This window comes from Alligator mississippiensis, chromosome 10 (genome assembly GCF_030867095.1).
Source record: "Alligator mississippiensis isolate rAllMis1 chromosome 10, rAllMis1, whole genome shotgun sequence".
NCBI classification, from domain to species: Eukaryota; Metazoa; Chordata; order Crocodylia; family Alligatoridae; genus Alligator; species Alligator mississippiensis.
In genome coordinates, this window is record NC_081833.1 from 50,911,118 (window position 1) to 50,935,192 (window position 24,075).

The window sequence follows — 24,075 nt, forward strand, 5'->3', positions numbered from 1 at the left end:
TAGTGCAAGATTACTCTATCCCTTCTCTCTAGGTTTTCCCTGGGAGGACTGCCATTCAGCATATTTACAGCTAGAAACTGACTGTTCTGGCTGCATGGATGCTTCCTGATCCAATCAGCTCTGAAAGAAAATTATTCATGAAGGCACTTTGTTCTACAATAACAAAACGTACTCAGTTTTATATACATTTTGGAGTATCCTTAGCTTTTGTTTAGCCTGTGGAGATTTGGACTAGTCAAAACTGGCTGAAATTGGACATATGGATGAGACTAAAAAAAAACGCTATAATAGGAAACTGACGATCTTCATTTAGCCAAGCAGTAAAACATTAACCTGTAGTCAGAGTAGCAACAACAAAACTAACCTGGTGAATTGACGGTGGAAGATAATTCCACTTCCACAGAAGAGAATCATAAGAGCAGTTTTCTAAATAAACTATGTCAACATCCAACTAACTTTCTAAGAATAGCGCACTATGATTTCTCTGAAAAGCTCTTTCAGAAATTGCATGGAACTTTACTTAAAGTCAGTGTTGGACTCTATGACTTCAACTTCTGCTGCTGCCCACACTTAGAAAAGAAGAAGAAAAAACTTAACAGCAAGTCAAATAGACTAGAGCAAGTTACTATTCTACATATAAATCCAGGCTGTAGTAAAATGCTCTTACTTTAGTTCTATCCTCTAAATGCAACTTCTAACTTCTGATCTTCCCATCCTACTCTTAAATCTGATGTGCTGACTTCTGTAGATTTATCCCTTTATTAGGCCTGTTCCTATCTTGTGCCTAAAATAAAATAAAATATAATAAAATGAATTAATAAAAACCTCTCCTCACACCCCAAACTGAAACCAAAATATGGTAACTGATCTTGATTCCTTACAAATAATGCTCTTCCCAGATCAGGTTCTCTTTCCCCTTGTTTTCTCTTGCATTTCCCTTCCCTCTATCTGGTGCTGCTGTCGTTTTTCATTAGTTTGTCAGCCTTATTTAGAATGTTAGCTTTTCAGGTCAGAGACATTGTATTCCTGTTTGTCTGTAAACTGCTATGCACACCAGTGAAGCTATCTAAATAATAATCACTATTACCATGAATGCACACGGTAAATATATTTTCCCCTGATATAAGCAAAGACTTCCAACACTGTTGAGAATGTCCATACTATTCTAAAGTGTGGTACTTAAATTTTAACATATATAATAAGGGTTTTTCATCCCAAGCTTCTAATACAGTTCGTGCCCTTACAAATTTATCAAATACTTACACTAAATATTTCTAGGTGTATTAGATAAATGTCTTTTATCTTACGAAAAATCACATTCCCATTACATTTAAGAGGCTTAAGAGATAAAAGCCTATCTGACACAGTATACCATGAATACTGTATCAGTATTATTTATTTAGCACAGGACATATACAAGAGGATGAATCCCTGCCCCAGAGAGCTTCCACTGGAAAAGCTGAATGCTGCACTTTGAAGCCTACATGGAATCTCCTGCTGCATTCATTGCCTTCAGGGGAAGCTGTGCGCAGATGCAAAGTACAGAATTTTCACCCAAATGGAAGCAGATGTGTGGAGAAGACATCAGCATTGGAAGGCTATGTGAAAGAAGTGAGTTCTGTGATTGTAAGGACTCTTTTATTGATACAAGTTAGTCAAAAAGGCTTTGTTATGGCAGGTGGCTTTTTAGCTGATTGGCTTGGTCTTTGATTTAGTTTTCCTGTCCACCAATAGATTAACCTGCTAGCCCTGTATTTTGGTGTAGTAGGCTATTAAAAGTAAAGCATTGCGTTTCTGCTTAACAGTTCTTGTGCAGCAACACTGTTTGTAAGCTTAATTTATTTCTGTCTTGACCCCCCAGAAACATTCTTAACAGGACCAAGTGTGGTGGACAACTAAGTAAAATTAACAGACGTTAGCAGTACGTGGTGAAGTCATGGAAACTGTGAGGTTAGTTGTCTGAGATAGAAAATGGATCTCTATTCAGTAGGTTATAAAGTCATCTTATAAAAAATATAAGTGCTTTAATATTATGTCTAAATGGAGATCATTGGAGATTGTTATTTACCTAGGGCCCAATCCTGAAAGGAGTTTTAAGTACTCAGCAGTTAAGATCCCACCCATTTCTTTGGGTGGGAGCTGTATGTAGTTATCATAATACAGGATCAGGCCCTAAATTGTATAGCTGACATGAGATATTCAAAATATGTAACAAATGATTTCAGTACATCTGCTTTCAAAAATGAAGACTTGGCTTACCTCCATTCAAAATTCATATTCTTGTTATATATCGTCATAGAGTGATTTCTTGGAAGGTGGCTTCTTGTATTATGATGAGGACTTTCCTCTGATCACATAAAATTACACCTGGGGTAAATATATTTTAAAAATTGGTGGTTAAAGTTTTATAAAACCCAGGATGAGTATTGGATGAAATATATTTAGGAATGTCTGAGTTTTAATCCAAGTATTAAAGACCCTCAAATTCTGCAGAAGTTTAATTTTCTTCTGTAAAAAAAAGATAATAGCATGAATAAAAATGTTTTATGTATTGCTGACTGTAAAACATACTGCAGTCCTTAATGTTTTACAAAACAGATTTGTTTTATCATCAAACGGTAGTCAGGTATTAATTCAAAGCAAAAGACCTAGTTGTATGAATTTTTTGCTGACCTGAATCCAAACATCAACCTACACTACAAATTTTGAATTTCCAATTTGTATTACCCTAGTACTTTAATGTATCTGCATAAGGCTTGACAAATGAATACCTTCCACCAAAAATTGTGATATTTCCTTTCCAAAAATGACTTTATCATTTTGTAGCAACAATTACAGGTTGCATGAGATTGGTAAATGTGTTATTTCCTGAAATTGCATGTAATTGGTTTTGAAAAGATTGAAACATAGTTTTGAAGTTAGTTAAATGCATATCATCTTTATAACCGCTTAAATCATGTTATTTAACAATTCCTGAAAATTGAATACCTTTGATAATAAATGCAAATTAGGGGGCAATAAATTATAAGTTGTAGGGTGACCAATGTCTGATTATATGTAATATAATTAACTCCATCCTTCTTCACATAGTGTTTATCTTAATAATCAGCTTATGTACATTAGAATAACTTAAAACGTTTGGTGTCTAGCTTTTTTTCTTTAGTTACTTGTGCTGTATATTTTATAATTATTTTGTAAGTCAGCAGAGTGGAATTCAGAATTAAATGGCTATCCTTTTAAGAAAGAGTTATGTTAATAGTAATTCTGCTAATAGTATGATATGGCTTTTAAATACTGCTCCATACAAGCCTGTGTGATTTTGTTCAAAATAGCCTTTTATAATTGTTTTCCTCCTTTTTATACATAATTTTAGTATTTTGCATCACAGATGATGCATTGTTTTTGTTACTTGGATCCAAGACTGTGAAACATGCTGACAAGCAACACTTTAACCTTATTCTACTGAATTTCTTTGCTTGTACTGTATTCTCTTAACTTGCAGTGGGATTTGGAATTAACAGAGGCTCTATTAGGATAAATTGTGGCAGTCCAAAAATAATCTGGCTTCATTCTTAGAATGCAACTTGTGTTATGACAGAAATTAACATTTCTCTGACCTATAATTAACTGTGTCTCCTTGTGCTATAAATAAGATATGGCAAACTATAGCTGGAGTCAACTATATCTTAAGGTCAACTTATCTATAGCTGTTTTTTATTTATAGCTTTTTATATCTGCTAATGACAGGGGAGTTCAGGGTACAGACAATAAAGAACACAAATAAAATATGTGAATGCTTTCTTCAGCCTTATTTCATGTATTTCTTATAGCAGTATCAGACTCGCGTCAAATTTTTCCTATGCTTGGAAATCTCTGGGGTGGGTGTTTAAGTCTTTGATGCTGCTAGTAATTCCAGCCCTCACCATTAAAGCTGCATTTTCTAACTGTCCCTTGGTAATTGTTGTGAGGACGTAGACAAGTAAGACTATCCAAAGGCATCACTAAGGTCAAACTGTGGTAGAAAGTGGTCTGATTTTATCCTGGAGATTGATGTTTGTATCACTTTTTTTTCGATTCAGCAGCTGGGGTTATAAAATGTACTTGCAATCACCGATAACATGTTAGATCAGACTACAAGTGGAGTAACACAGTATTTTATACACTGTGTGTGGTTTTATGTAATGCGATAATAAATCAGTCTATGGACAAAGCTGTTTTGTAAATTTCAGTGAAAACTCAAGCACTAAAAATATTGTTACTTTTGGATTAAATCTTGAGAATGAAAGAGGTGCAGCTCTTTAGACCTGTGGCATTGTTTCAATTCACAAACTTTTCCAGAAGGCAGTAAAAAAGGGGGGAGTATGAAGTAGTAATGTAAGAGACCTTGTATTCTATGTATTATATCTGTATTCACATAAATAAATAAATACAAATAGAATTTGCCATACAACCTAGCAAGCAAAGCAGAGCATTCACATGATACAATGCACTTTATTTTCATAGTTGTAAAGTCTTCATCAGGCATGAAGTAAACAAATCGATATCATTAGATTATGAAGAAATACCAAGTGAATTATTTCATTTATGACATTTCATGGGGAAAAATAATGTTCTATATTATCAGCAGAATTTTGAAGCATTTTAGCTTTTTCATCAAGATACAGAACCCCACATTTTTTGTGAAATTTTCCAAAATGTAGGTGGTGAAAGCATATACTGCAAAAGAAGTCTGCATAAGGCAGAATATACACTTATTCTTCCCATCAAACTCATTTTATTTCAAAGGAGATCAATGAAGCTTTCATAAGAATAATACATCTTGTTCAGACCCTTTAATAGAGGTGTATTTGAGGGAAAAAAATGAGATATGAAAACAGAGATGAGAGAATATAATAATATGCTGCTCTTTAACAGCACCTTCTGGCTCAAGACCTTAAGGCACGTTAACCAATTAGACTTACATCCCCGTGAGACTGGTATTACCATTTCTCTCTTCAAACTTCCCCCCATAATGGGCTCAAAATAGTTACAGAATGAAAATGTCTCTTAAATTGCTGAAGCTATTTCTTCAATAGCTGAATAAGACCCAGTTCCCGAAATTACCCTTTTCTTAGCCTCAGTCAAACAGAAGAAGTCTAAACCACACTGCTCCAAAGCCTGCTTCACCTGGAAAAAAGGCACTTGTCTCAGAAGTTTGGAGAGAGAAGTATAAATATTTTGTTAAAAAAGATACTTGCTTTTTTTTTCCATTGGTTTTTTTTCCAGATTTTTTTCTCTAATGCCCTTCACTTCAGGGTACTTAATGTGAATATAAAGCTGATTAGCTAACTGCATTTGTACCTTGATTTAAAACTTTTAGAACTCACCTGTGAACAATGTTTTTGTTTTCCTGAGATAAAATCCATCTTTTCTTAGCAAGATTGCCTTGGAAAGAAAGGAAGCCTGAGTCATCCAGGATAGATAAAATAAGAATCAAATCCAACCACCATTTTTGGATAAATAATTTTCTCAACTAGTTTCTTAGGGGATTAGATACAGAAATTATGAAATGCATCTTAGTATACTATTTATTGTGGCTTCAGTGCAAACCCAGAAGTGACTGTGTCAAAATCTATACACAAAATGTTTTCTGATCTTATTTCCACCAATACAGGTGACCCTCGTCATTTGCGGGGGATATATTCTCAAAATGGCGAAATCTGCAAAAACCAGTGGCGGGCGGGGGGAGGGGGGGGGGCATGGCTCCAGCAGCAACAGCAAGAGCATGGTGGCAGCAGCAGGAGCCCGGCAGCAGCAACAGCAGAAGCCCAGCAGCAGCAAGCGTGGAGCTCCCAAGGAGCTCCTATAAGTGTATAAAGTGTATTTAAAATGCAGGTTTGGCATTCGCAAACATTTGAAACTGAGAATGCCAAACCTGCGAATAGTGAGCGTTTCCTGTACTACATATGTATAACTCCATAGAATAAATGGTGCAAGATTAGAATGAAGTTCTAAGCTAGGGACAGGAATTACATATGAATTAGTTTAAGTGATTAGAAACTGGTTTAAACCTGTAACAGAACAGACATTCAGTGTACATAAACCAGTTTGAAAATGGCTGAAACTGGTTTGAGGTAAACCTGGTTGAATGTAGTATCAGACTTAACTGATTTGGGTCAAACCAGTTTGTGCAATGTCTGTCTCAGAGCCCTTGCTGGTTTAAGTTAAATCAGACTCCCCCAACATCCCAGCATGCTCCCTGGGCTGGGCAGGGCTCTCTGGTCTACAGCAGGGCTGGCCCCTCCCCTCTGCTCCCTGACTGGAGCTCTGGCAGAGACTTGCAGGCACAGCAGGGTCTGCTGGCTTCCCCGTGCCCTGCTCTCCCACCCTCACCACTCGCTGCTTAAGCAGAGATCCTTTCCTCCTCTCTCCCACAGCACAGCCTGGACTGTAGCCAGCATGTGGTATGCTAGTTAATGCTGTATAAGGCAAATAGGACATTGTCCGCTTAGGGCTTTTTGGAGCTAATCAACAGCTCAGCTGGTAATGTCCCTGTATTCCTTCCTTTGGAAAAAGTTGTTTAAGAAGAGCTTGAACGAATGAGCAAGGCTTTGTTTTCTGATGGGGTGCTAAATGCTGATAACAGAGCTGATAAATGCTTTGTTATCAAGGAGGGAGGAAAGCCCCTCCCTAATCATGGCCTGGCCATGCCTCCCTCAGTTTAACCCTGTGAAAGGGAAGAGAGGGCTGCTCTAGCACTCCCTGGCTTCTAGCCTGAGCCACTGCAGGCATGTGCCTGAATTTCCTCAGTCTAGAGAGAATGTCTGTCCAGTTACAAACTGGTTCAACCTAGCCAGGTTAGACTAACCTGCAAAGATTGAATCAATTCAGGCTCAGGCTTTTTGAATGTCTGCCCCTAGCCTTACAGTCCAAGGGCCAAAACTGGCCCTCACACCCACGCATTATTGTTGACTTCAATGTACTTAGAGCAGGGGTAGACAACATCTTTTGGTCGGAGTGCCAAAAAAACCCGCAGTGTCTACCTTGGAAGGTGCCAGAGTGCCGGCATGCCAGAAAAACAAAATGAGGGCGGGGGCAAGGGGGTACGTGGCAGGATGTACTGCATATTAGTATATTTAATCACCATAAATGTAGCCTTTGTTTTATATTCCTTTTTTATTAAGCGTGTTGCAATGAAAAAGGAGAAAAAAAGAGAAATAAGAGAAAGAGGAGAGAGAGAAAGAGAAAGAAGGAAAGAGAAAGAAAAAAGAGGAGAAAGAGAGAGAAAGAAAAAGGAGAGCAGAGAGAGAACTAGACACATACACATGCACATAGAGAACCAGACACACACACACAACCACATGTGCACAAGCACAGAGAACCAGAACACACCCAGAGCAGACACATGCACACACACATCCAGAATCAGACACGTGTGTGTACACACAAACACACAGAACCAGATGCGCAGGTGTACAGAGCCGGGCTGCTGGGCCACCAGACAAAGTCCGACCCAACAGTGTCCTGGGCCCCCAGAGCCCCTGTGCTTCCCCAGGGAGCCAGTCCCTGGGCTCCAGCATGGCTGGGTGAGGCCCTGGCCCGGAGCCTGCCCATCAGCACAACCACCCACCCTTGTTAGGGACAGCACCAGCCTCATCCCGGTAGGGGGACTGGGCTGGGCTGGGCTGGGCTGGGCTGGGCTTGGAGCAGGTGGGAGTCAGGTGGGCTCAGCTGGAAGCCCTGCTACAAGCAGCCCAGGCTCCATGGTTGGCAGCAGCTACCCAGAGGCTGGGCCAGCTGCAGCCAGGAGGCTGGAAACAGTTGCTCCAGGGCTCTGGCATCAGCTCCATACCAGGGAGTGCATGTGCGCCTCGGAGCAGATGGTGTGGGGGGATCCTGAGGCACCGCAGCCCTGGCCTCTCCCCCACTACCGGCACAGAGCTGATGAGTGGGTTCCAGAGCCCAGAGCAGCTGTTTGTAGCCAGCCTGGGCTCTGGGCAGCTGCAGTAGGCAGCAGACAGGCTGCAAACAGCTATGCTAGGCTCCACAGCCCCGGCATCAGCTCCATGCTGGCGGCAACTGCATGCGCACCTCAAAGTGGACAGCAGGGATAGGGCATGAGGCACCACAACCTTCACACTGTCCACTAACCCAAACTCACCTAACCCAAACTCATCTCCGATAAAGAGTGTTTTGTTTTTTTTATTTTCCTGTCATTGGGGGGGAAATGGTGAATTTGCTAGATATGTTTGAAGTGTAGATTATTTTTTTCATGCCTCTTTTGAAGTGATCCATTAGTATAACACAGTAGAGAATCTTGATAAATGTTTCAAGATTAAAGTTAGGACAATTCATTACAAAAAACCCCCATAAACTGCATTATTACCCAAGCATAAAATATTTCCTACTTAAATAGGAGAAAAGAATTTCTTCTCTGCATGGGGCTCCTTTTCACTCAGATTTTCATTATTCACCTACTATATATCCAGAGACTGCTGCAAAATGTTCACATCTAGTATCTTTTCCTTAAGCAAACTTCTATCTGCCTGACACACTGGGGGCCTGTGTCTAAGTCAATGCAAATCTGTATAGCTCCATTTAAATCAAATGCAGCTGAACTGATTTACACCAGTTAAGAGTCTGACCTGCTATTATGAAAGAAACAAAACTAATGCTGATGTATTTAAATGTAATTAAATCCACTCTTCTCTTTGCTCCTGGGGTTGTATAGCAGTGGTGAATTTGAAATCTCAATATGTTTAAAAAATCAGACATTCAAACTGTTTTCTTTTTAAGCTCTGTATGACACATTACTACAATAAATCCATGTCTGTAGGATAGTTTGATATGTACCTCAATAATTTCAGAGTGGGATACAGCAGGAATTCTCAGTTGTATTCAACTAATTACAGGCTTCTTCAGAGGCTGCTGGAACTCACTGTAAGGGCACAATATAATCCTAATTCAAGAAACAAAATTTATCATGTGGACTATTTCATGCTTCATGTTGGCTATGGCCTCTGACTTGTTAAAACACAAAACTGCACTTTCTCTATGGCTCATTTACTGTAAAAAGATCTGTTCTTTATTGGATTGTAGGATCCTACAAACTGTCATTTGTAGGGTTGTTTCCTATATCTATATATGCAAAGTTCCTTATAGGAATGGTTTGCTAAAGGCAGGCACACTGCAGCTAACTGATAATGTTGTAACACAAAAGAGCCCTTAATACTTTACCAGCGTGTGTCTGTCTGGGCTCAGAGACAGGCACGACAAAAGTCTGTGACATGATGCTTTAAGCCTCAAGTCATTTCCATCACAATTTCTATCACTGATTATTCCATAAATCTGAACTTGGACAAACTAATAAAACTTCCTCTCTGATGATAGCTGCAAGATTCATATATTCAAGACAGCCTATTTTTCTTATCTTCTGTGGATAATTTCTTTCTTTCTCTAACCAGTTTTTTTTTTTCCTAGCTGGTTGCCTCTCATCTCTCCATATGTAAATATTTATCTTTATAATAACTATTGTGGCATTTACACTGGGGAAGCTAATGGAAGCTTTGAGACCGCTTGTTCTGGTGTTCAAAAACAGCCCAGTGTGACATCAGCAAGAGTTTTCTATTTAGAGCCTAATACTGTCCACTGGGGAAATGCTATCTAAAGCTTAGAAACTCTGTCTACTTTCACACACACTTTGGAAGAAGTGAGTTTAAGTGTTGGCAAAATTATGCATTGTAGTGTATTTTTTCAAGACAAACTTACTGTCAACTAAAAGGTGCTCTTTCTTATGGAGCCACATCTAGTTTTCCTCAGCCAAAGCATATCTGAGAATAAATATTCCAGTGCAGCAGGTGGCTGTGAACAGTTCACATCAGTCTCATGCCCACAATCCTTAGCATTGATGTGCGTTATCATTTTGTCTTTCATACAGCTGAAACTCCTATTCTTAAAGAAATGATTCTCTTAAGAAATACAATAGTATTTTACAGTCTTAGTAGAAAAACTTACATGATAGAACAGTGCTACTTAAAGGGTCACATTTTTACACCTTTTCGTAAATTGAGGAATGGTTCCATGGGACTACGTCAGGAGAGGGTATTCAGTGTGATTTAAGGGTGGCAGAATCTGGCCCAAGATAAATTGGCCGAATGCAGTTGAACATTTTAATTGCATTTTTTCTGGAGGCTTCTGTCTCTTCTTTCTCTACTCTGTCTTTTTAAACACTATAAAGTTTGTGTAATTGGAGGGTCATTGTTGTCACCCAAAAATACTAATTTATTTTGTAGCTGATAACTGTTTCTTTATTTTTTACGCTGCACTCTGCACCCACTCACATTACCTCCTCAAAGCAGAGGACCTATTTCCTCTCAGTTCCATTCTTAGTGTAACTTCACTGATTCCAGTGGTGTTCCTACAGATTTCCACTATAACAAGGGAATGTGTAATCTAAATGTATTTTCTGAACTTTTTAGTACAGTAGAATCTCAAAGGCAGACCAAAATAGGCCCTTAAGTAAATTTCCATATCCTTTTCTTATATACCACACAGACATAAAAAGGAACAGTAGAACATAACGTAACTTATTTTTACTACTATTCACAAGCTGCAATAGAAATAGTAACTATACATAAGCATAACTTAGTTGTAGTACCTATTATTTGTATTTAAAGAAGGTATCTTACTTCCTTTCAACAAAAACACAGTTCCCTATTTACATAGGTAATAATTTAGTGGACACATTGATCCCGAAACTGTTGTTAATACAGTGTATATTAGATAGATCAGTGATTCTCAACCATTTTAGACTTAGTACACCCCTCCAAAAATGCCATCTCTTAGTTTTCACTCATTTTTTTTACTACAAAAAAATAATAGAGCAGTTCTTCTGTTACAAAGAACTCAGAAAGACCACAACTGGTCAGAATGCTTTTAACACTATGGATTCCTGCTTGAAATCTCTGAGTTTATCATGTGAATCATGTTTGTACACTTAACAATGCTAACATTGTGTGGCACCCCACAGCACCGCTGAAAAGATCTCAAGGTAACCCAGGGTGCCATAGTACTCTCACTGAGAATCACTGCAATAGGTCTTCAAACTGCATGTACTCCAGTCTACAACCACACTGATGTGAATGTACCATGTCGCAGGGCACCCCAGTGCCCCTGGTCCTAGAGAGGAGAGACTGCCAGGGAGAGAGAGAGCGAGCCCTGGCCGGACAGAACGAGCGCAGCTGCGGGTTGCCGGAACAACTAAGGGGAGCCAGCTGCCTGTAGGAGGCAGGGCCTGGCCCTTATAAAGCCCAGGGCTGAGGCCAGGCTGGCAGTTCCCTGCCAGCAGCTGGAGAGGCAGGAGCTCCCTCAGCCAAGATATGGGAAGAAGCCTGAGTTGCAAGTATAGCTCATGATAGCCCTGGAGGCTCAAGCCACGATACTAAGTTATGGCCATGCGGCTTGTAGTTATGTTATAGCCTAGAGGCTTGTACTTTGAGTTTATGTTTGGCTCTGTTTATTACACCAGAGGTTTGGGTGAGGCTGTAGGGGTTGGAGGAGGCCTCATCGGGGACTTACAAGGGAGTGTGAGGCCCCGGCGCCGGTGAGGGCGCACTAGGCCCTGAGAGTTACAAGGCAGAGTCGTGAGGTTAGTTAAGCTCAGAGAGGAGCGGCTGAGCCTCATAGGGACCCCAGAGAGTGTGGGGCACCCTAGCGCCAGTGAAGGCGCAGCTTGCGCGCTAGTGAAGGCGTGACTAGCGGCGAGGAGCGCAACCAGTGGGTTGCGGGCGCAACCAGTGGGTTGCAGACGGGGGGAACACAGACCCCGGGTTGTGTGTGGGGTACGTAGACCCCAGCCCCAGGGAGAGGGGCGATTTTATCAGGGAGCCCAAGGTGGGCACGGCGAGCCCCAAGGAGGGGGTGCGCCATATTGGACTATTGAGAAGCCCAGGGTGGGCACGGCGAGCCCTGAAGAGGGGGAGCGCCACATTGGACTACTGAGAAGCCCAAGGTGGGCACAGCGAGCCCCGAAGAGGGGGAGTGCCATATTAGGAAGCCCAGGACGGGCGCAGCAGACGCCAGCAAGGGCGTCACTTGCGGGGGCATAGACCCCAGCCCCAGGGAGGGGTGATTACTGAGGAGCTCGAGAGCAGCCATACTGAGGAGCCTGGTAACAGGCTAGCACCGCAGAAAACCCAGGGCAAGGGCAGGGTGCTGCAGTGGACCCAGACAGAAAGGGTTAGCAGTACAGCATCCCAGAGAAGGGCAAGGTGCTGCGGTTGCCCCCGAGGGGACGGGGAGTAGCAGCGCGGTGAGCCCATATCAGAAAGGGTAGTAGTGCGGTGGGCCCAAAAGACCGGTGGCCAGAGAGGACGTCCCAGAGGGGACTAGCCTAGTATAGAGAAGGCCCAAGAGTGGGCTAGGTTATAGAAGAAGGGCCCGGGAAGCAGGCGTACAGACACACCAACGTCTTTCACATCAGTGAGGCTTGGGGCGTGGTATTAGGGGCGGTAGGAGCCATGCATAGCCCATAAGGCTAGGGTGTCCGGGGAACACCCACCGTATCGGGAGACCCCCAGGGGTCCAGGAACACACGGGGACAGAGGTCCCGAGTAGCCATGCCCAGGGAGTCATAGGCAGCCTCCCAATCTTATATTTACCAGCAAGACATGGCGGACGAGAATTAGAGGGTGCCCTTGGGCCGGCCTTGACACGGAGTGAGGGACCTCGAGGAGATCACGGCCCTCCGAGAGGACCCCACCATGACATACCACTTATGGATTACTGTGAAAGTCATGTCCTCTTTCAACAGTTTGACTAAGTCACAGAAGAATATTTACCTCTTTGGTGTCAAGAGAAAAACTCCACTGGTTGTGTTAAGCTTTGTTGTCTGACCACCAACTCTCACTCTAGAAAACTTCAAACAAAAATTATGTAAAATGAAGCCTTGAGAATCACCATGACATCTGATGTCTGCTTCAGAAGATGGATCCTTATATGAAAACCATAATAAGAAAATATATTTTGCCAGGAGTCTAAAAGAAAGGTCATTGGGATACCTTGGAATATAGCCCAAAATTTTTCCCTCTATTTTAACAGCTAGGCCTCAATAATTTGTCCAGAAACTCATAAAGATCATATGGAAAGGAAACTCAATATCCAAAGGCAAAATTCTATATGACCCACTGCTCAGCCTTGTGCTGACTTCCTAGGGTCACAGGGGATCTAAGTCAGAACACTTTCCTTAAGAGTGATAAAAGTAGATGATAGCGTGTGACTGAGTCTTGTAAGGAATAGTAGAAGTAAGAGGGGTTGCATCTGTGATTTAAAGAATTGAGAGAAACAGTTGCTTCATCGAGGAGTCTGTTGGCTGGCAGTTATAGCCAGGTTGGTGAGAATACAAGCAAATTACAAGGAAGAGAGAGAGAGGAAAAGCAGAAGAGAGTTCTCTGCTGACTGAAGAAAGACAGGCATGGTGTGCCCCAACAGCAGAAAGATGGCAAGCCAGAAGCCTGCATTTCTCAAGATGTGGTTTAAAGGGCAATTTTAAGGAAGCGTTTTATACTTCTGTGAAGTGTTCTCAGAAGCCTTGAGCATGAACAAGCAAATACACTGGGCTATGCTGTTGCAGCCTCTCTGCTAAATACTAACTACAGAAAGTAGGGCACATCTACACATCGCCCTACAGCTACATAGCAACTATGGTGACATAGTGATCCCGTGGGGCTACATGTGATTGGCAGCTACATTGCCATAGTGGCTTGTTCCCTCATTTTAGCATGCCGCTACAGTGACATAGCGGTGAAATCTAACCATGCATCATGGACACAGCGCAGTACAGGAAGTTACTGCACTGAACTTTAGTATTTCCAAAAGGAAGTACTAAAGCATGGCAACGTGGGCCATGTATGCCCATAGACTTTCAGGTTTTACAGCAGGTTAGATGGGTTGGGAAAGCTCTCTCTTTTCTTCAGATAGTTCTGACTGTGAATGAACTAGCAGGTACACAGAGTAGCTTCAGTGCTGCTGCCTCAGAGTCAAATTCCAAATATTATGAAAAGGGGTGGAGTTTGAAGTGTTATAACAAGTCTCACCAGCTGGCTATTTTGTTTCTCTGCAAGCAGCAAAATTGAATAAGCATTAGCAGATGCACAGAGCTACCCTGTTGCCACTGCCACACCTCACAGAGTAACAATGTACAGTCTATGAGAAAATGCTACTAAGTGGAATAAAGAAATGAATAAAGAAAGAAAAACTGAACTAAAAACAAATGTAACAGTGAGGGTGAGTTCTATGTATAGCTCAGGGGTTGGCAACCCCTGGGACGCATGCCAAGCATGGCATGCGAGGCCATTTGCCTCGGCACACACTGGGGCCAGAGCCAGGGTCAGGGCTGGGGCGAGAAGGCAGCAGCTGCTTGCAGCCTCCAGGCTGCAGCCGGCCCCGGCTCTGGGTAGCTGCTGCCAGCCGGGAGCCTGGGATGCTCCCAGCAGGTAGCTGGGTGGCTGCAAGGTCTGCTGCAAGCAGCCTGGGCACCATGGCTGGCAGCAACTACCCCAAAGCCTGGGCCAGCTGCAACCAGGAGGGTGCAAACAGCTGCTGCCTCCCCACCCTGGCCCCGGGCCCGGCCCCACCCGCACCAGACACAGTGCCAGCACCTACTGGCTTCCTGGAGCCTGGGGCTGGGAGACAGCTGGGGCTGGGGCAGAGAGGCAACAGCTGTTTGCAGCCTCCTGGCTGCAGCTGGCCCAAGTTCTGGGTAGCTTCTGATAGCCATGGAGCCCAGGGTGCTTCCAGCAGCTGGCTGGGAGGATGGAAGCTCTGCTGCATGCAGCCCGGGCTCCATGGCTATCAGCAGCTACCCAGAACCTGGGCTGGCTGCAGCTGGGAGGCTGCAAACTGCTGCTGCCTTCCTGGCCCCAGCTGCCCTCCAGCCCCAGACCCAGTCCTGGGCTCTGGGGAAGCAGCAGATACCAGAGATGCCTCCTGCTGTGCTGTCCTCACTGCTGCTTCTGCAGAGCAGCATGTGAAAGTCAGCGCGGCAGGGCACAGTGGGGGGTGCAGAAAGCTGCCTGTCGCTCTAAGCTCCCTGCTGCCTGGCCACACTTCCCCTGCAGGTGGGGGCAGCAGCAAGGGGCACAACCCTGCGTGCTACCCACACTGTTCCGGTGAACACAAGGGAAGTGTGACCCTGGTGCGTGGAGCTTGCAGCAGCAGGCAGCTTCCCTGTGCAGCCTCTCTGTGCGCTGCCACTCCGGGTCACACACTCTGTGCTCCAGAGGGCCCAGGGGAGGGCAGCAGGACCGGGAGTTCAGCATGTGTGGCCCGGAGAGGCAGTACACAGAGGGGCCACACAGAGAAGCTGCCTGCTGCTGCAAACTCTGCACTCCCAGGGTCACACTTCCCCTGTGTGCACAGTAAGGGTGACACATAGGGGGTGTACATGGGTACACATGCACCCCCTGTGTGTGGTGGTGCACCCCCTGCAAAAAGGCACCGCCGACACAGTCGGTGGCACCTGCAGGCAGTCACTGCTTCCCACCCTGCCACCAACACCGCCAGCAGCATCTTCAGGCAGTCTGTGATGGCCAATGCTGATGCTGCCGGAGACAGCTGTGGGTGGTCGCCGACCCTTAGTCGGCGCTCGCCACCCCTCCCCCCGTGCCGACAGTGCCAGTGGCATCTGTGGGAGTTCCCCCACTTACCTCCGCCATGCTCCCACCACCACTGCTGCGCTTCTGCCGCCGCGGTGCCCCCCCAGCCACCAGAGGCACGCGTCGTTCGTGGTGCACGGGAGCAGCATGGGCAGCATGCAGAGTTGTGCCCCTCGCTGCTGTCCCTGCCCTCAGGGGAAATGTGGCCAGGGCAGCTGGGAGCTCAGAGTGGCAGGCAGCTTTCTGCACCCCCCTGCTGTGCCCTGCCGCACCAGGTTCCACATGCTGCTCTGCAGAAGCGGCAGTGAGGGCATCACACTGGGAAGCATTGCCTGTATCTGCTGCCTCCCCAGAGCCCAGGGCGGGGTCTAGGGCTGAGAGGGGGCCGGGGCTGGGGTCGGGGCCAGGACCAGGTCAGGGCTGAGGTCAGGGCTGGGACGAAGCTGAGGCTGGGGCAGGGAGGCAGCAACTTCTTGCAGCCATGGAGCCTGGGCTGGGGGACAGGGGCTTTGGGCGGGGGGAAGGGGCAGCAGGGCTTGGGGGCAGGGGCTTTGAGTGGGGGACGAGGGGCAGAAGCAGGGCTAGGGAACTGTTGTGGGGGGACCCGCACAAAACAAATACACAAGATCAAAGGGAGTATCAAGTGTTATTTATTGTCACCAGGTTTACAATTTTTAGACAATCTGGTATTTACCGTAAAAAGGGCAACATTTGTGATTATTAACTATACTCATATGCAGTGCATCCTACCATGTATCCCCTACCCTCATTTTGTTTTTCTGGCATGCCGGCGCTCCAGCACCTTCCAAGGTAGGCATTGTGGGTTTTTTCGGCACTCAGGCCAAAAAACGTTGCCTCCCCCGGTATAGCTCATTAATTGCTCTTTTTTCCATTGTTGCTTACTTACCATTGTAGAAGAAATTAAAGTACTGTATATAGATAGATATCCACTACTGTTCAAGCCACCTCTTATGTCCATATGTTGCCATAACTACTATAACTTGTCCAGATGCCTGACTGAAGCAGCTCATTTTGTCTTGGCCAGTCAGCATTGACACTTAGCTCTCAGCAGAATCACAGCTCTCTGTTAGCACAAAAAGAGCCCTGTCTTGTCACAGGTTTGAAAGACAGTCATACTGAAGCACAAACACCTGTACATCTGTTGATACCTTTTTCTTTGCTGCCTCTTATCCTTTTTACTCCTCTAAGTAAAGTCCATTCAAACTGTCTTACCTTTCTACGAGCAAAGTTGAAAGTGCTAGAAAATAGAATAGTGCAGAAGGAAGTACTTACGACCCAGGGACATGAAACTTGTACTTGGGGCCCAGGAGATCTTAGTTCAATCCTCAGTTCTGTTCCATGCAACCTTGCTGTGCCTCCTATGTAAAATAGGGCTAACAATACCTGTTGTCAGGCTAACTTTCTTGGGAGGTACTAACACACCATAGTAATGGAGCTATATAAGTTCTTAGATAAGATTCAGAGCTAGAGATTCTGTTATTTCCTCTACCGGGTAACTGAATTATTACATGATCTAAAATTGTTTGGGAAAGAATCTAATAGCAAAGGGTTTTTCATCCTCCCTAAAGAAGATGAATGTGATGATAAAAGAACAGAAGAATGAAAAGGGAGGACTGTGGGCACCGTGGCAGTGTCGGAAGAGCAAGATAAGTGATTTTACCTCCTAAATTCCAACTAACAGCAAAACATGCATAACTTCTTTTCACTTTCAATTCATAGAATCATATCATAGAATCATAGAAGTAGGGTCGGAAGGGACCTTGTAGATCTTCAAGTCTGACCCCCTGCCTGGGCAGGAGAGAAACTGGGCTCAAGTGACCCCAGCCATGTAGGCATCGAGCCGCTTCTTAAAGACCCCCAGGGTAGGAGCCAGCACCACTTCCCTTGGAAGTTGGTTCCAGATCCTAGCTGCCCTGACTGTGAAGTAGTTCCTACGGATGTCTAATCTAAACCTACTTTCCAACAACTTGTGGCTGTTATTTCTTGTTATCCCGGGGGGCGCTAGGGGAAACAAGGTCTCCCCCAAACCCTTCTGGTCCCCCCTAGTGAGTTTATAGATGGTCACAAGGTCCTTCTCTTGTGAAGGCTGAACAGGTTCAGGTCCTGTAGCCTCTCATTGTAGGGTCTGCCCTGCTGTCCCCGGATCATGCGGGTGGCCCTCCTCTGGACCCTCTCAATCTTGTCCACATCCTTCTTGAAGTGGGGCATCCAGAACTGGACACAGTACTCCAGCTGTGGCCTGACCAGTGTCGCGTAGAGGGGGAGGATCACCTCCTTGGCCCTACTTGAGATGCACCTGTGGATGCACGATAGGGTCCGGTTAGCCCTGCCGACCGTGACCTCACATTGTCGGCCCATGTTCATCTTGGAGTCAGTGATGACTCCAAGATCCCTTTCTGCCTCCATGCTCTCAAGAAGGGTGTTTCCCATCTTATAAGCGTGTTGCCAGTTACTACTGCCCAAGTGCAGCACCCTGCACTTGTCCATATTGAAACGCATCCTGTTTTTTGTCAGCCCAACCTTGCAACCTATCCAGGTCTTTCTGCAGTCTTTCCCTCCCTAGTAGCATGCCCACCTCACCCCAAATTTTGGTATCATCAGCGAATTTGAACAGGTTGCTTTTCACCCCATCATCCAAATCGCTGATAAAGAAATTGAACAGCGCGGGTCCAAGGACTGAGCCCTGGGGGACTCCACTGCCCACTTCCCCCCAGGTCGAATATGAACTGTCCACCACCACCCTCTGAGTACAACCCTTCAGCCAATTAGCAATCCATCTGACCGTGTAGGCATCGATGCCACAGTTGCCTAGTTTTTTAATGAGGATGGGGTGAGAGACAGTGTCAAAGGCCTTGCTGAAGTCCAGAAAGACTACATCCACAGCGACACCTGCATCCAATGCTTTTGTGACCTGATCGTAAAAGGCAATCAGGTTGGTCTGACATGACCTGCCCCTAATGAAACTAATTCAGCCAGTGCTGATGTTCTTCGATGGTATTAAAGACAGAATGTTTGCCACAGCAAATGCTAGTGAAAGACAAAGCCAATGCTGTAACATCTACATACATTACTTTACATATATGCCATTAAGAAGATACAAAATGGAGGGCTGTATCTTCCATTACCTGTGTGATCACTGTCCTCTTTCATTGGAAAAATGCATAGTGTGAGAGGAGGTAAATATTCCTGGATTGGAAGGTAACCTTAGTTGTATTGAAACCAGCTCCTGAAAATTTAAGGGGACTTAGAAGACCCTTGTTTTCTGAATGAAAGTCTTCCTTCTCAAGATTGCAAATAAAAGTTGCTGGCAAAGGAGAATGATTGCCACATATCAGTTTTAAGTAAGGCTAAATATTTGTCTCCTAGATTAAATGGAATAAATCCCCAAGTATTCTCTTTATACAAAGGAAAATATCATTTCAGCCAACAGTCTTGATCTATGTTTCATGCAGTAACAGAAGATAAAGTCTGCTGGTGATTACTGTCTCTAGTACATAAAGGAGAGTAAGAGGTAAAAGTAAGAGGTTCATTTTTCTAATTGAAGCAGTGGCTTATGGGAGAGGTCAGGGTGAACCACATCTGTGGAATTTCCAATGTTTATGGCTAGTACAAGGAAAGGTGCTGTCTAGGATTTTCTTTATAAATGCATGGTGATTGCATGGTCTTTTTTGAACTTGTAGGCTGAGTTGTTTGAGTTGCTGTTTTTTAACAAGCTTCTCATTCTAATAAGCAAGAGGAGATGATCCTCCAAGCATTTTTCCCACATTCTCATACCTTGGATAATGATTATCAAATCACAGTTCCATCATGTAATACTTACCGGGCAGGAGAAACACCATGACCAGTAAGGCAGTTTTACTCTGGCAACGAGTAGTACCCATGGAGGTAATATATAATGAACCTCCCACTTTCATTTCCAGTCGTAAGATCTTGGCTTTATGCCCACTTTATGGAAATAGGAGACTCCTCTTTAGCTTGCTCCTGCAGCCATATGGCTGAGGGCAAGCGAAACTCAAGGACATCCAGACCCCAAGCCTCCAGGCTCAGGCCTGCACGTAGGATGCCTGCCAAATGATTTGGAAATATCTGAAGCCCCAAGTAGGGGTGGACTATGTTTGCCAGTAGTAGGGCCACATATGGTTCTTGAATGACTCATGGATTTGGAATTGATTTGGCTTGGAATATGAAAAATTGTCCTTAAAAAAAAAAATTAACTGAAAGAAGTATGTCCTGGATAAGTAACTATATATACTGTGTATGTCCTGGATAGGTAACTATAAGAAAAGTCACTGAAGAACTTAGCTAGTTTGAAATAGTCTCCAAGGGTGCTTGTCCACACCATGGGGGTTTAATTTGGTTTAGTTCTCCCTAAATTGAAATGGTGGGTTTTTAAGAACCCACCATTTCCACCGTTCCTATTTAGGGAGAATTAAACCAAAGTAAACCCCCGTAGTATGTACACAAGGGTTGGGGACTGAGCCTTACCTGCCTTTGGCAGTGGCAAGACAGGAGGCCAGATGCCAGTGGCCTGAACAGTCCCTGAGCTGTGCACAGGCCCAGTGCTTCCCTCCATGGTGGTGGCATTCGCCTGCTGGCACCCAGCCCGGGCAGTCCTGGGGGGTGCCACAGTTGCGGAGGGAAGCACCAGCCCTGCCACCCCCTGAAGCCATGAGGGGTAACACTGGGCCCCCCCACATAGGTCTGGCAAGCAAGCATGCTCCAGGAAGAAAATAAAAGATCAGGCTCCTTGCTGCTTTTTTTCTTCTGCAGTTGAGCCTGCCTGCATGGACTGCTGCCGGGTCACCCAGCCCCTGAGCTGTGCGGGGTCTGGTGCTTCCCTCCATGGCTACAGTGCCCCCTGGGACCACCCAGGCTGGTGCCAGTGGGTAGGTGCCATCTGGGGGGCTCCACCACTGTGGGGTTCCCCACAGCTCAGGGGCTGTGTGATCCAGCAGCAGTTCACCCCCTACCCCCACTGTGGGAAAGGCAGGTAAGCTCAGCACCCCTGCACCATCTCCATCACCTTCCCCTCACCTGGGATGCCCAGGAATGGCTGGCTTGCCCCCGGAACAGAGTGGCAAGATGGCTGGATGTGCTGGCAGTGGGAGAAGGCGGTGGGAACGGTGCATGGGGTGACAGAAGCCTGCCAAGCCCCAAGAACTTCAGCTTCCAGCGCACTGTTGCACTTTGTTAGGTAGCAAACTAAAGCACCTTGGAAGTGTTTTATCTTGCTATATTACAAAGTCATTTAAAGCGGAATATGCCGCTCAGTGTGCAAACAGCAATGCCATTAAAGCGCACTGCAAAAGGGCATTTAAGCTGCTTTAAAGGCCAATTTTGTGGCAAACCCAGGCCATTCTTATAATAAAGACAGCAAAATCTGAGAAAAAATGCTCACTGGGCTACTGAATGAGATGATGTTGGAGTATCATCTGCATTTAAAGAAAGTGCTAACATATCAATATTTATGCAAATAATAGCTTAATTTACCTTTCCAGCTTGAAAATGCATTTTCCTTTATCTCTTCTTTTAGACATAAGGTACCAAAACCAGATGAAAACCAGGTACACTCCAATAGGAAGTCATTGTCAAGAGAAAAACTCAGTTATGAAAAAAGATACAGTGAAGAGTATGCTATGGTGGCAAAAGCGTAAGCCAGTTCTCAGGATATGGCACATGGAGAACACACTGATAGGCATAGGTACTGTCTACTCATTACAGAAAACGGATCTTGTAATTATTGAGGAGGACCTAAGAATACCCAAACCACTCTCTTGTACTGTAAGTAGCTCAACAGATTCCTTTGCTGAGCAAAACAACTGAAACAAGAACTAGCCAGCTAGCTCACCTTTATTATAATTGCCCTTGAAATTCTTATGCAATATATAGCACTCCTTTAGGCAGTGTGCCTGGGAAAAATAATTAAAATTCCAAAGGGATAGATGTATATAAATTGATCCCTGTTATTTCCTAGCAAAAAGCCAGAAATATGCATTGTGAAGTTAAAACTAATGCACATGATTTATAATTAAAGAACTATAAATTGTTTTAGCAAAATTTTATATCTATCCTATATACATACATTTAAAACAGCTAAAACAAGTCTTACCAGGTAGCATCAATAGGATTGCTGACAAAATTGAAATAGCCCTTTTGCTAATTTCTAAACTGTTTCCCTTCTTTGCTTTGCTAAATTTGCTGTTCTGAAACTGCGCATAACCTTTGATTTCTAAAAAAAACCACTTTAGTCTTCACTCCAGATCTGTGTAATTCTAAGCTATAAACAGGAAAGCAGTAAAAAGTTGCATTTGTAAATATTTTAGGGAACACTGATGTTGGTGCAGCTTTATAGTATCTCCTATAGTACTGTAGATGCCGTTATACAAGCTGATTTGAGAAGTATAATACTTGATTTTAATAATCAATTGGTTCGCATTAAAAACTTTACTCAACAGCATGATCCATGCCTAGCAATACTTTCAAATGCCCATTTGATTACCTTTGCAATGCCTGCTTTATTCAAGGCTGCTCCAAGCAAATTAAACCATACAAATAAACACAAATAAGCAAAGGAAAGTTAGAATTCATGTGTTAGGTATAAAACTTTTTGGCAGTTCTGTTCTACCTTAGCGTTTTAAAACTGTAGCAATTTTAATTAGCCCCTGTGTTTCTGGGAGGATCTCATGTACCCATTACTATTGCAAGATGGTTGGCTTTTAGGGTTTGGGCTGGGCTGGACTGTTCTGCAAGGGTTTGCTGATTTCATCATAGAACCGCAAGTATCATTCCAGGTCCTTGGAGCATCTCATCTTCACTTGTAATCCAGATTCTGACTAAACAACCAGTCACTCTGAATCATTTCTTTGTTTCTGAGGAGTTTTATATGTGCAGTCAAGGACTACGTAGTATTTAGCAGCTCACTGGCATGCTTCCTGTATCTTTCACTAGCTTGCAAATTCTCTACAGTTTGGTGCAACCAAAGTCCCAAGCGGGCAGCATCATACATTATTTGGAATGGAAAAAGATATGCTGCTATGGAATGCCAAAGATATGCTGGTGTCATTTGTCTGCATCACTGTGCCCCACAGGGAAAAAAATAAGTTAGAAATAAGCCTGATATAATCTACCCGCAGTTTTCAGTGTGCGTACTTTCAATGTAGTTGTGATAACTTTGTACAAATGATAGCCAAAATATAACAGGCCACGTAGAAAATATCTGCAAAAAACTTTAAGGAAAAAGGGAAAGGCAGGGAAACATGAACATTTGTACAGACAGAAGCGAACAGCATCTCTATGGGTGCCGCTACATGAATAATTAATTTGAAACAGTAACCTCCAGAGCAGCCTAAGCCAGAGTAAACTACTCCCAAATGCAGCATCTATAAGTGTGCCTGAGACAGCAGCAATTTGAACCAGGATTGAGCAGTTTATACCAGGGCTGGAACAATGGTGGTATAGCCCTGGGGTCCAGGTGGAAGCACCAGGCAGTGGAGGGACTGTCTGAGGCAGGAGGGCACTGAAAGTGCAGAGTTGTGTGGCTAGGTGGCAGGAAGGCATCTCTTTCCCTGCTGCCTGGGCTGACCAGGTGCAATTTACACCTGCACTTGGCACTTACATGTACATTTAATTGCAGTTAATTACCCTGCTGTAAATGTGTAGATGGTGATGCTATACTCTGCAGTAATTAGTCTACTCCACACTTAAGCACATGTGTAGATGCAATCTGTTAGTCTTTGCTTTACTGGCACTGATAATTTCTGTTAAAAAAAAAAGTTTTGTTTGCACACGGCCACAAGTTCATTGTCTGATTGTAATAAGCTTGCCCTAGGAAGGAGGTGGGCATAGGTCACACCAGGAAGCCATGTGCAGTTTATTCTCAAGGAAACCTCAGAAACGATCATAGTGTTTTCCAAGCTCAGAGGCTCACAGAGTTCCAACAGGAACCACGGACAGAATAAAGTCTGTAAGAGTTAGTTAGTGTAGTAGCTTGAACTGTACAGACTTTCTTTCACTGATGAGTAGTTATATCTTTCTACTGTTCATCAAAAGCAATAAATACTAGTAGAGAAGAGAATCACTCTGAGGATTCCATCACCTCCTTTTAATTTTGCTTGCACAAAACTTACGAGTTTTGATGGAAAAAAATACAAGTAACCCCCCCACCCTGACACCCCCCCCAAAAAAAAAAAATTGGTTCTTACATTTAAAAACTTCAGAATCTGAATTATACAAGGACTAGACAGCACAGTGGGTAAGTACACTGGCCTTTCATGTCTTATTATGTTGTTAATTAGCTAATGTTTGTGCAGCACTTTGAAGATGAAAAGCCCTATATAAGTTCTAAGTATTATTATCTCTGGAGACCTGGGTTTAACTCAGAGGTACCTAATTACACATGCAATAAATTAGGCTTAATGAATCA

The 24,075-nt window shown here is 44.0% G+C and overlaps 1 long non-coding RNA gene across 2 annotated transcripts in view; it reads left to right on the top strand.

Annotated features, from left to right (window-relative positions):
* Nucleotides 1–24,075, top strand: part of LOC109285686 (uncharacterized) — a 107,009-nt gene that overhangs the window by 73,838 nt on the left and 9,096 nt on the right. Inside the window, exons 5-6 of one of the 2 annotated variants that reach the window (XR_009455269.1) lie at nt 1,404–1,611; nt 1,862–1,950. This is a non-coding gene — a long non-coding RNA (uncharacterized LOC109285686). Of the gene's footprint in view, nt 1–1,403; nt 1,612–1,861; nt 3,806–24,075 lie in introns of those variants that run through there. The other variant, XR_009455268.1, reaches the window with a different exon arrangement.